Here is a 12,794-nt window from a genome sequence, read left to right as displayed (position 1 = left end):
ATTTTAAGCCTTTTTTGATCATTGCAACTGTTAGGCAAACAGTTCTCAAACTGCAAATGCAAGGTTTTATTTTCATTTTCTTTAACAAATAAGATTGTGACATTTGAAATGACCAGGTGTTAAAGAACATCAATTTATTTAACTCAACATGATAGCAAAAATGATTAATGATTGTGTTATGAGCCCAGAGGACCCCAAAACCCAGCAGCAATAGAAATTCACCAAGACAAATGGTTACTTAAAAGTTGCTTTTAATTATCTTTAAACATGAAAACAGGATCAACCTTTAGCTTATTACTATTAACTTATAACCCCCTTCTAATTCTAAGCGCACATGTGTGTATGTTCAGATAAAGTTCTTTGATTCACAGTCCAATTTCACTTCACTCCTCCAAGTTCACTGGTATCAGGCAATTCTTCTACTATGCACAGAATTTAACATTTATGAATTTTCCAGGCTTTGGTGCTTGAAAGGTAAATGGTTACTGCTCAGGAAGGTTCTTGTCAGTTTTCAGAGAGAGATTTGTTGCTTGTTGGACACCCACAACTGATTCCTTCTGAACAGCCACTTCAGTGTCTTGCTGAAGAAACTTGCCCCATCAGGGTTTTCCAGATGATTACCTCTTTGTTTCAGGTCACCACAGAGTTTCATTTTGTTTCCCTCATTTCAAGTGCAACATTATGCAGTCAGCCATCTCCTCTTGTGTTGACCACAAGGGCTTTGAACAGGCTGAACTAAGAACTCACAACCCATCTTCAAAATGGGGTTTTTCCACAAGCTTGCCAGCTTGACATGTTCCCATCCCAATGACTACTGCTGAACTGTAGAAATATAGAACTGAATTTTTTCTGTCTCTCACACTCCAAGTAAACCACATGACTCTCTTAGAACAGCCAACTCTACTCAGACTGCAGCTCCGGACCTAATCTTCTGATTTTGTTCATCTGTTGCTTTCCAAAACAAAAATCCATTACTCCACATCATGTCCAATTAACACCTACTTGTGAAGTCCTTATAGGCATTCTTCAAAGGTTTTGCAAAGGCACTCTGAGCCTGGACAGCTGGCTTGAGCAGAGCTCTGGCAATTTAAATGAGATCTGTTTTGAAGTGTTTGTTTATGACCGACACTAAAAAAAACCTGCCACAATTTATCTCCTTTTAAAACATATATATTCAATATAACATAATCTGTCACAATTGTTTCACAACGATGTTTGACTGGAGCCTTTATAACACTGGAAATATTTAAAGCACTTTACGATGAAAGTTCAATTTATATTACCAACCATGTTCATCATAGTCTTGTTTGTTATATCTAAATGGAATTGAAATCAAAATCTTCAAATATTTTCTGGAACCTTGTTTAAGTCAGTGTTTACTGCAGCTTAATTGGTTGACTTAAAATACTTTAGGTTCAAGAATCCTTTCCAGCGACTTGAGTATGGTACAATAACCTGGTCTAACTCTCCGGTGCAAGATTGATGGAATCCTGCCTTTGCCCTGCCTAATCTTTCAGGTGTAGAAAATAAATTCTCATGGTACTATCTTAAAAGAACAGGGGATTTTTATTTGGTGTCCTGTCCAGTCCTCATTGCTCAACTCCCATTAGTAAGAGATATATATTAGCCATTCTTCCAACTTGTGGAAGTTTGCAACATGTAAATTGACTGCCTTGTTTTCGACATTAGAACTGGGATCTTGAATTTGTTGGGTATATTTCAAAAGTATTTTGTTGATTGTGGAGTTCTTTGAGCATTCTCTAGATGCACAATAGTCTATGTATGAACTGCAACAGCTATGTTCAAAATAGTTTTTACAGAAGGCAAAGATTTTCCACATCTTGTTTTTCTTTGTCATTTTGGAGGCACTGTGCTACCCAATCACCCATTGGAACCCATGAATGGCATCTGTCTTTGTTCTTGCATGAAGAGTGCAAAATCTAACTATCCCATCTGCTTTTGGCACAAGGTGAATTCCAATCTGAGGATGAACATCTAATAGTATCATTCTTAACATATATTCAATCTCTTGATCTACCAGTTTGCACTGTTCCATATTCATTCAATATGGATGTTGTTGAAAGATTTTGCACCTCTAATATCAACATCGTGAGATGTGATTAGTGTTCTCTTAGGCACAACCAGAAACAAGCTCTGAATGGGCACCCTATATCCAACCTATTTGGCTGCAGTGGCTCAAGGTGACAAACAACCTGTCTTGTGCTAAACTATGTTCTGGGTTATGCATCATCCATTGAAATGAATCCAACTGCAAGGTATACATCATCAACATCTTTACTCTTCCCTTCTCCCTCTCCATTCCATTGATTGTAATGTCAAACAGCTCGCTAACATCATGCCTTTGATGAACAGTCACTCCCACCAAACTATTGCCTACAGTCTGTCACAAATTTTGCTCCCCTTCTGTGGTCACTGTTGTAAACCTTTAGCAATCTTGTCATCTTGATTTGGCACCGAGCTGAATGCATTTATAATCCCATGCTCTCTCTCACATTGAGTTGAATTGAATTATTTACTGTTGCATGTACTGAGATAGTGAAAAACAAAAATACAAAGAAAGTCTGTCAGAATGAATGCACACGCGCACGGTTAAATTAGCGTTAAGTTTAGAATTATTGAGAGATATGTGAGGAATAATTAAAAGACTTGTTTTTCAATTAATCAATGCCTGGCGACTTTTCCATTGCTCTTCCTATGTTAGAGCTAGTTAAGGGCTTGCTAGTTTGTAATACCATGACAACATGTTAAATCCTTATTTTGAGAACTTGCCTGGTATCATGGAACATCCTTCACTAGAAGTGTTGATAAAACTGAGACGTTTGTGGACCCTGAGACAGCATAAGCTGACTCTTGTGAGGGTCGCTTCAAACAGAATATTGTCCCAGTTCATCTGTCTCATTTGAGTGTTTTGCAGAATTTGGATGCTAAGTTGGCTCATGTTTCACCTCAGGAAAAGGAACAAATGAAGCAGCTACTTTTAAAATTTAGGAGCTTGTTTCTGGTTGTGCCTAAGAGAACACTAATAACATCTCACGATGTTGATATTAGAGATGCAAAATCTTTCAACAACATCCATATTGAATGAATATGGAACAGTGCAAACTGGTAGATCAAGAGATTGAATATATGTTAAGAATGATACTATTAGATGTTCATCCTCAGATTGGAATTCACCTTGTGCCAAAAGCAGATAGGATAGTTAGATTTTGCACTGTTCTTGCAAGAACAAAGACAGATGCTTATCTTATCCCTAGGGTGAATGCTTATGTGGAAAAGGTTGGAAAGGCTAAGTTTCTGATGAAGATCAACATTAAAAGGTGACTGTTATGTTCCCTTAACAGACAAAGGTAGGGAAATTTCTGCTTTTGTGATCTCGTCAGGATTATATGAATATAATGTTTTGCTATTTGGAATGAAAAGTGCTCCAGGGACATTCCAAGTAATGATTAATTCTGTGGTTCAAGGTTTAGAGCATACAGATGCTTATCTTGATGATTTGGTTAAGGGGAACAACACCTGGGAAGCACAGATCTCTGAGTTAGAGAAATTATTTGACAAACTTTCAAAAGCTAGCCTTGCTGTTAATTTAGCTAAAAGTGAATTTGCCCATGCTACTGTGACTTATTTTGTTTATGTTGTTGGTCAAGGCAAATTGGCACCTGTTCAAGTGAAATTCAGACGATTTCTAAGTTTCCCATTCCCATGGGCAAGAAATCTCTCTCTTTTAATCTTTTTATTGGTTATTATATGAAATACAATGCAATGAAGAAACGGGAACAAAATTCAAAATGCAATATTTCATATGTATATACTTTAAGATAAACCTTCAGTCTAAACTTGGTCCCCTCTTCACTGCAATGGTGAAAAAAAATTAAAAGTATTATATAAACCACTCCACCTAACTTACTCTAATAAAAAAAACTAACAAACAAACAGCTGAGCAGATTATCCTGAGGGTTACATATATTTTGTCTTTTTTGGTTCCTACCATGAATCAAAAAATGAAGGAAAGACAATGACATCATATGAAAATAAGACATAAAAGGTTGCCATGTATGTTCAAATTTCATCAATGAATTAAATACAAGATATATAAATTTTTTTCTAACTTTAGACAAGACACTGTTGGAGGTCTGGAGTCTTTCTGTTTGGATAAGATGGCTCTTCCAGCCAACAATGTAGAGAAGGCCACAGCCCATTGAACAAATACAGAAAAACTCCCTGTGTCTGGTTCAATAACCCCAAAAAGACCAGTTATTGGGTTGGGTTGTAGTTCCTCTTGGAGTATAGTTGAAAAGATATTAAAAATTTATTTCCAATAGTTTTCTAAGGATGAACAAGACCAAAACATTTGAGTCAATGTAGCAATTTCAGATTTGCATCTGTCACAAATAGAGTTAATATTAAAACAAATGCTCGCCAATTTATCTTTGGACATGTGAACACGATGCACCATTTTGAATTGGATTAATGAACAAGATCTCTATTAGGAGGTTTTTGGGAAATGTTGGGTATTACAGAAAGTTGTGTTTATTTATATGCATATATACACATATATATAAAATTGGTGATGTCACCCTTCCCTTAACTAACCTTCTGAAGAAGGGTGAAAAGTTTATTTGGACAGAACTTTGTCAGGAAGCATTTGCCAAACTGAAACCTATTTTATGTCATCAGCCTGTGCTGAAGTTACCTGACTTGAGGAAGCCATTTTCTTTAGCAGTAGATGCTGGTGATGAAGCTTACAGAAGAATGATGGTGATGATGTTGACCATCTAGTGGCTTACCTTTCCAAGAAATTCAATAAACGTCAAAAGAATTATTCTACTATAGAGAAAGAATTATTGGCCCTTTTACCGACTTTACAGCATTTGATGTTTACATCTGCACAGCTCAGGGACCACGTATTGTGTATATTGACCATAATCCATTAGTGTTCTTGAGTAAAATGGAAAACAAAAATAGATGATTGTTCAATTGGAGTCTAATTCTACAGAAATATGATTTAATGATAACTTATATTAAAAGCAAAGATAGTGTAATTGCTGACTGCCTTTCAATATGTTAAGTTTGCAACATTATTGAAAATGCTATATTTGTCTGTATTATATCATAAATAGTGAATGTGTTATTTCAAACATTGTAGATTGCAGTTAAAATTTTGCTCTTAGAGCTCAAATTTTTCTTTGTTGGCGGGAAGTATTATGTGCTCCCAGTTCATTTTCATTTGAGTGGGACTATCATTTAAGAGAACAAATCAAGCTGCAAGCCCTGCAAGCTTTCGAGATTGACTGTGGGTTGACAGGCTGGGGACAGTGTGTACTCAAATTCACAACTTCTGAAGAGAGGGAAAGTGTGCCAAGGACACAAGTATAGAGCCGCTGTGACCAACATATTAAATAAACAGTACACTGTTTGATCAGGGGCCATTTTAAGGAAGCAGCACGGAATCTCTTTGAGGAACACTGTGCTGGTTGCTTCATGTCACCAAAGAAGAAATCACTTTTGAAGTGAAATTGTTTAAACCCCATTGAGACTATTGGATGGTCATTTTGGCTGACCCATTAAAGGGTTCTGGAAATGTGAAAGTCACTTGCTAGAAAAGGAAAAGGGGAGTTATGACTAACGCTTGTCTGAAAGGCATTTCTCGGGAAGCAATTCAACAATGATTTTGTGAATTTAAAATAATCTGTCACCCTGATATCTCCCACCTCATTTGTAACCACTTCTTTACATCAATTTAAGTGTTTTTGTGTTGACACTAGACTTCTGAGACTGAACTTTCAACTGACGTTCCAGAATTGAGCCAAAGCTGTAATGACTTGGGGTCATTCCATGTGCGCTCACACACATACACACACACTAGAGAAGGTGTAAATTATTGACAATTAATAATAAACATAATTTTAAATATATGTCTTGGCTAATTTATTTTTTGATTTGCTTTTTTTTTAAATTAAATATATCCTCAGGTTCTCCCCATATCCACCTCCCCCCACCCCCTCCCCTATTGCTGCTGTCTGCAACATAACACTCGAGGCCAATCTCCAGCAGCCTGTGTGGCTCCTTCAACTGAAAGTTGCCAGCAGCCCAGAGCCTATGTGAGTTATTTGACTGCAAGTCACTAACTGCCTGCAGACTGTGTGGGTCCTACAGCTGCTGAACCCTTTGCTGGTCCATTGCCATGCTCAGTGTCCTGTGGGATCATTTGCTATACTTCTCCTCAACGTCATAGTGTTCTCTCTGTTTCTCATGCCCTGCGCCAGTCCGCTACTTCCCCAGAGTCTGCAATCCCTTCTGGTCTGCTGCCCAGCACAGGTGCTGCCATTTTGGGCACAGACCCACAGGATTTATAAAAAAAAGAAAACATTTTACCAAGCTGATCAGAGCTGTCAGCATTAGAGGACCCTGTGGAACAGCGCTGCATCTACGCTCCCTGCTCTCCTGGGTCCACAGCAGCAGCAATACTGCTATAACAGGATATCCAGCAGGGCCACCATTTTTTTTATATTCCTTAGTTGGTGATATTTAATCTTAAAGTTGGAATTGTTGTACTATAAAATGGGCTAGTTTGAAATGCTTTCAATATTTGAAACTCGGAATATTTACATTTCAATTTATATTGATTAGATTTTAATATTTATATTTAACTTTTTTTAATATCCTTTTTTAGGAGAGTTGGCATTTTCTTTCTTTTTCTTTTTTCTCTTTTTTATATATATAAAAAAAGTTCATGTTCACGTTTAATTGTTTAATTACTGTATATGTCATATTATTTGTTTTTTGAACGAATGAATAAAGTTTTAAAAAATATATATATATATTTGAAAAGGTGGTGGAGATTTTACTTTGTTTTTAATATGCAAGAATACTATCAGTACAACTGGCAAATGCATTGTGAATTTTCTTTTTTAGTACTATTTCAGCGTATAATTCAAGTCATGAAATCTTAAAATAATTTCTCATAAAGGGGTGTCGACTTGTTTGCCTGATATATTTTTGAGACCTTAAATTCCCCGATAAAACCAGATTGATGTCAATTCGGTATACAAATAGATGCTGGAAGCACCTACCCACTGCTGGCATCGCCGCTCCCTGACACCTTCCCTACCTGGGAACCTGAGGTCTCCGTCACCACTCCTGCTTGGTAGGCCGAGGTTCCTGCTCCCACCGGGAGCACCATGTCGGTGCTCCAGCTCTGTGGGCTGCCGCTGGTGTTACCTTGTAGGCCTAGGTTTCTGCTCCTGCCTGGAGCACGATGTCACCGCTCCTACTCCATGGGCCATTGCTTTTGCTGTCTGGTAGGCTGAGTTTTTTTTAACTTAGTTAATTTACTGCTTTTTTACTTGCGATTGAGGTGTTTTTTTTAATTGGGTTTTTCCTGGGAGGCCTGGACAGCCTGAAAAGTAGGGGTCCACTTATGCACTAGATGTACCATAAAACCCTTAAAATTAGGCTGAAAAAGTGGGAGTAGACTGATACGCCAAAATATACAGTAGTTTGTTTCCCGAATCAGTGTTATAAATTGTTTTCTCAGTGGCTGTAACCTTGGATATTCTTCTTCCTGGTGAACTGTGGCCTTTAGAATATCGAATCCATTGCTGTCTGTAAGGAGTTTGTATGCTCTCCCCAAGTCTACATGGGTTTCTTCTGGGTGCTCTGGATTCCTACAACCTTTCAAAAACTTGCAAAGTTGGTTGATTGGTGTACTCAGGTGGCACAGGCTCGTGTCCCAGAAGTCAGGTCACTACGATGTACATGTACGCCTAAATTTAAATTAAAAGAATTTAATTTATTCATCCCTCCACAATGGCCCCACTCCCGATCTCTCAGGAAATATCCATCTTGGTTTTGATCTTATAGATCCAAGTGCCAGCAGACACCTTTCCCTCCTTTCTTCCGCACCACCATCCCCTGTACACATTGATGTTTCTGCATCCTCCCAAGCTCTCACCTTTCCTCCTTTCCTGATGCTATCATTCACCAAATGAAATCAACTTCAAAACTTGCATCTTTCTCACTCCCCTCTCCAATGTCTCTGTCCTTTCCCAACACCCAGGCTCAGGTGAACAGTAATTCCTCCAAACCATTGCCTGTAGTCTCTGCCTAAACCACTGTCATGTCTAATTATCTGGTCAAGCACACTTATTGGCCAGTTGTACCTGTGCCCCCCCCCCCCCTCCACAATCTCATGTATAAAGGTGACTGTTCCACAGCCCTCTGTTATTCAGTGCAAGACAACCGATCAGTAGGGCTATGCTAAGTTCTTGTGCATAAAAGCCTATTGGTTTCTCTTTAATAGTCTTTCGAGTGATTGATGGTGCATCAGTGGGTGTAATGTGTGCTATGACATTTGAACATTAATGGAACAGCAACTGGTTGGGAGTTGATTGCCTTCAATAAATAGTAGCAGCATCCAAGACCTCACAGACAGCTTTGGAACATTGTCCATCTCTGTTTCTACTTCTTCTGCTGCTAAAACTCTCCATATTGGCGACTACCACCTTGAGAGTTGGGAGTCCTCATTGGCCTTAAACATTGTCCTTCTAGAGGCTCCAACTCGGTCACAGTGCAAATTTAACTCAGCCTGGCACTCCCTCTTCCCATGCCTACCTATACAAATTGGATTCTGCAATGCACAAACATCTGGCACTGTGAGATCTAATTCCTCAGCAAGATGTGTCCTTGTGTTCTGGCCTTTTTTGCATTTCCCTTTGACCTAGTAGAGGAAGTGGAATCCTTACCCTAACTCTTAGTCCCTCCTCAATCTTCCTGAAACTTAACTGCAATGGCTTCTTGAGCTCACTCCATTTTGTTCTTACCCATGTGTTGGAGATGCAACAGCACGTTCTTTGGTTCAATTTTCTGAGGACATCCAGCTCTCACAGTGGTTTTTATCAATCTCCCCTCACTCATACAATCTGCATGCGCAGATTTTAAAAGCTCGGGCTCAAGCCTAGTGCTTCGGGTGAGAAGTTGGAGTTGGAGGTGTCCAGGAGAGGAGGAGCAAGGAGAGAGTGATGGCATAGATTAGTAGAGGACCAATAAAAGGAGGGTCATGTAAAGGAGTGGCCAGGGAGTGAGTGGCACAGGGAAGGAGTGGAGCTCCAAGGCTTTGGCGAACACAGGTGGAAGCAAAAGTAAAAGGGGTGAGTTTTCGTTCTTCTCATTTAATTTTATTTAGGCACAAGAGTTTGTTTCAGCCATGACAGGTGAGCTCAGACCTGTGTCATACTCCTGTGCTACATGGGAACTTTGGGATACTGTCAGTGTCCCTGGGAACTGTGTATGCAGGATGAGTGTCCAGCTGCAGGTCCTGATTGACTGCACGATGGCACTGGAGTTGCACATGGGCTAACTTTGGAGCATCTGGGATGCTGAGATGGTGATGAATAGCTCCTTTAGTGAATTGGTCACACTGCAGTTTCAGAGGGTAGAGAAAGATAGGGACTGGGTGACCAACAGTAAGTGAAGTAACAGGAAGGTAGTACAGGAGTCTCCTGTGGTCATCACCCTCCAAAACAGATATACCACTTTGGATATTGTTGGGGAAGCTGGCCCACCAGGAGAAGGCAGCAGTAGCCAGGATCATGGCTCTGTCATTGGCTCTGCTGTGCAAGAGGGCAGGAAAATTGAATGATAGGGCAACAGTCATAGGGGATTCCATTGTAAGGGGAATAGACAGGAGTTTCTGTGGCCGCAAACGGGACTCTCGGATGATGTGTTGTCTCCTGGGTGCAAGGGTCAAGGATGTCTCAGAGCAGCTACAGGACATTCTGAAAGGGGAGGGTGATCAACCAGCTGTCATATTGGTACCAATAATATCGGAAAAAAATGGGATGAGGTCTTACAAGATGAATTTAGGGAGCTAGGAAATAAAGTAAGGAGTAAGATCTCAAGGGTAATAATCTCTGGATTATTACTGGTGCCATGAGCTAGTCAGAGTAGAAATAGCAGGATAGTTAGAATGAATATGTGCTTGAACGGTGGTGTGGGGGGAAAGTGGTTCTGGGGCAGATGGAACTGGTACAAACTGGACGGTCTACATCTGGGCAAGGCCGGGACCTATGTCCTCGGAAGTTTGTTTGCTAGCACTGTTGGGGAAGGTTTAAACTAATGTGGCAGGGGGATGGGAGCAAATGGAGAGAGAGACAGAAGGGTAGAAGCAAAAGGTAGCAAGTTGAAAAGCAAAAGTGGCAGGCAGGTAAGCCTGGGGCAAAAATTAAAAAGTGGCACTTTTCATCATAATGGTAAAAGGGATAAGAGTGTGGAAAAAACAAGTCTGAAGGCTTTGTGTCTCAATGCAAGGAACATTCGTAATAAGGTGTATGAATTTAATGTGGAGATAGCTATTAATGACTATGATATTGTTGGGATCACGTCTTCAGGGGGAACGAGGCTGGGAGTTCAACATCCAGGGACATTCGATATTCAGGAGGGATAGACAGAAAGGAAAAGGAATTGGGGTAGTGTTGTTGGTTAGAGAGTAGGTAAATGCAACAGAAAGGAAGGATATTACCTTGGAGGATGTGGAATTGATATGGGACAGAAGGCACTAGTGGGAGTTGTGTACAGGCCACCTCACAGTAGCAGTGAGGTTAGGGATGACATTAAACAGGAAATTGGAAATGCGTACAACGAAGGTACAGCAGTTATAATGGGAGACTTTAATCTACATGTAGATTGGGTGAACCAAATTGGTAAGGGTAATGAGGAAGAGGATTTCTTAGAACATAAGCGGGATTGTTTTCTAAATCAGCATGTCCAGGAATCAGCGAGGGTACAGGCTATTCTAAACTGGGTATTGAATAATGAGGAAGGGTTAGTTAGCAAATCTTGTTGTGCAAAGCTCCTTGAGCAAGAGTGACCACAATGTGGTGGAAGTCTTCATTAAGATGAAGAGTGACAGTTAATTCAAATACAAAGGTTCTGAACTTAAAGAAGGGTAACTTTGATGATATGAGACATGATACTTAAAGCACCAACAGAGGAAATGCAATGGCTTGGATGAAGTACAACAATTGTTCATCCCAGTTTGGAAAAGGAATAAATCAAGGAAGGTAGTGCATCCGTGGCTAACGAGGGAAATCAGGGGGAGTATCAAATCCAAAGAAGCAGCCTATAAGCTAGCCAGAAAAAAAACAGTATCCTGAGGACTGGGAGAAATTCAGAGTTCAACAGAGGAGGTCAAATGGATTAATTAGGAAAGGTAAAAATGATTGAGAAAAAGCTGGCAGGGAACATAAAAAATGATAGTAAAAGGTTTTGTAGATATGTAAAGAGAAAGATTAGTTAAGACAAATGTGGGTCCGTTACAGTCAGAAACAGGTGAATTGATCATGGGGAACAAGGACATGGCAAATCAATTGAATAACTACTTTAGTTCTCTCTTCACTAAGGAAAATATAAATAATCTTCAGGAAATAGTTGGGGACCAAGGATCTAATGTGAAAGAAGGACTGAAGGAAATAAATGTAAGTTGAGAGGTTGTGTTAGATAAATTGAAGGGATTAAAGGCAGATAAATCCTCAGGGCCAAATGGTCTGCATCCCAGAGTGCTTAAGGAAGTTGCCCAAGAAATAGTAGATACATTAGTGAAAATTTATCAAAACTCTTCAGATTTTAGATTAGTTCTTGGCAAACGTAACCCAACTTTTTTAAAAGGGAGGGAGAGAGAAAACAGGAAACTATAGACCAGTTAACCTGAAATCGGTCATGGGGAAAATGCTAGAGTCGGTTATTAAAAATGCGATTGCAGCACATTTGGAAAGTAGTGATATCATTGGACAGAGTCAGCATGGTTTTATGAAGGGAAAAGCATGTCTGAAGAACCTAATAGAATCTTTTGAGGATGTAATAAATAGAGTGGATAAGGGAGAACCAGCGGATGTGGTATATCTGGACTTTCAGAAGGCTTTTGATAAGGTCCCACACAGGAGATTAATGTACAAACTTAAAGTACATGGTATAGGAGGTACTGAGGTGAATAGAGAATTAGTTGACAGACAGGAAGCTAAGAGTAGGAATAAACAGGTTCTTTTCAGAATGCAGGCAGTGACTAGTGGGGTACCCCAAGGCTCAGTGCTGGGACAACAGTTATTTACAATAGATATCAATGACTTAGATGAGGGAATAGAAAGCAGCATTTCCAAGTTTGCAGATGACATGAAGCTGGGTGGCAGAGATAGCTGTGTAGAGGATGCAGGGTGACTTGGACAAGTTAGGTGAGTGGGCCAGTGCATCGCGGATGCAATATAATGTGGATAAATGTAAGGTTATCCACTTTGGAGGCATGAACAGGAGAGAAGATTATTACCTAAATCGTGTCCGATTAAGAAAAGGAAAGATGCAATGAGATCTAGGTGTCGTTGTGCACCATTCATTGAAAGTGAGCATGCAAGTACAGCAGGCAGTGAGGAAAGTGAATGATTTGTTGGCATTCATAGCAAGAGAATTTGAGTACAGGAGCAGAGAGGTTCTACTGCAGTTGTACAGGGCCTTTGTGAAACCACATCTGGAGTTTTGTGTACAGTTTTGGTCTCCTTACCTAAGCAAAGACATCCATGCCATAGAGGGAGTACAAAGAAGGTTCACTGGATTGATACCAGGACTTGCATATGAAGAAAGGCTGGATCAACTAGGCTTATACTTGCTGGAATTTAGAAGATTGTGGGCGGGGGGGGAATCTTATAAAATTCTTAAGGGATTGGACAGGCTGGATGCAGGAAAGTTGATCCCGATGTTGGGGAAAACCAGAACCAGGGGTCACAGTT

Source organism: Narcine bancroftii, chromosome 4, assembly GCF_036971445.1.
Source record: "Narcine bancroftii isolate sNarBan1 chromosome 4, sNarBan1.hap1, whole genome shotgun sequence".
NCBI classification, from domain to species: domain Eukaryota; kingdom Metazoa; phylum Chordata; class Chondrichthyes; order Torpediniformes; family Narcinidae; genus Narcine; species Narcine bancroftii.
Note: the sequence above shows the minus strand (reverse complement) of the source record.